General features: G+C 40.0%; 1 pseudogene; it reads left to right on the forward strand.

Annotated features, from left to right (window-relative positions):
• The first annotated feature begins 1,034 nt into the window (after window positions 1-1,034).
• Window positions 1,035-1,277, forward strand: LOC110284557 (annotated as a pseudogene).
• The last annotated feature ends 1 nt before the right edge of the window (window position 1,278 follows it).

Raw genomic sequence — 1,278 nt, forward strand, 5'->3', positions numbered from 1 at the left:
CTCCGGTAGCAAGCAAGAATACTTAAGATAGTGATGCTGCTGACTAAGAAGCTGTAGGAGCAATAATTACAAGCATAGACTGCCTCAGCTGAAAAGGTGACTGTGGACTGGGGAACTGGGACAGTGGTTAGAAGTACTTGTTGTTCTGGCAGAAGACCCAGGTTTGATTCCCAGCATCCCCATGGTGGCTCACAACCATTCATAACTGAAGTTCCGGGGGATCCAATATCTTCTTGCCTCCAGGGAACTGCATGTATGTGGTACACAGTCATACATGCATATAGAAGTCCACATATGAAATAATAAAATAAGATAAAATAAAATAAATATAATATAGGATGAGTGTAACTAAGGAAGTATAACTCAACACTCCTTTGGTATATGCAAAAGAATATAGAGGCTAAGGATGAATTTATTAAACATTAAAAGTAAAATAGAACCAAGTATAATATGAAGCTAATGAATTCAGAATGTGTGCCTCAGGACTGGATCTCAGAGTCATAACGCATTGGCTGCTTAACTGTCAAAATCATTCTGTAGAATGATTCTGACTGCAAAATTTTAAAGAAATTGTATAAGAAACATGTGGTAATATAATAAAAAATGATCAAGAACAGGATGAGTGCTACACCTTCTAGTCGTCACAGCTCTTTGAAGTAGACAAATCAGAAGGAGCTAGGTTACAATTTCCCTTTTGGGTATTTGATGGTGGTCAGGTTTCTGGGTCTTTAAATCTGGTCCCTGCCAGCAGGCATCATTCTCACCAGGCACCCTCCCTCCCTTCTGGAGCTTTTGTATGGGATTCACAGATCCTCCAATTGCATATCATAGGCTCACCTCTCATTTTTCTTTCTAGTTAAAGTGCATTTTTCTATGAAAAGAAAAAGATCATTTATGGGTGCATACTTACTTTTAAATTGATTGCATCCCATTAAAATATATCTAATTTGTGCAAATGGCTTGCAGGGTTCATAAGATATGAATGCAGTGATTCATGTGTATATGATAAAAATATCTGCATTAGAAATCGGTGGTTCGGGGAGACGTACCATCCACCTTATACCATGGCCAAGTTCATCCGTAACTTCGCGGAGAAGGCACCGTCGATGGTAGCCGCTGCCGTGACTTACTCGAAGCCTCGATTGGCCACATTTTGGCACTATGCCAAGGTTGAGCTGGTTCCCCCAACCCCTGGTGAAATCCCTACAGCTATTCAGAGTGTGAAAAAAATCATTCAAAGTGCTAAAACTGGTAGCTTCAAACACCTTACAGTTAAGG

The sequence above is a fragment of the Mus caroli genome, chromosome 18 (genome assembly GCF_900094665.2).
Source record: "Mus caroli chromosome 18, CAROLI_EIJ_v1.1, whole genome shotgun sequence".
Lineage (NCBI taxonomy): Eukaryota > Metazoa > Chordata > Mammalia > Rodentia > Muridae > Mus > Mus caroli.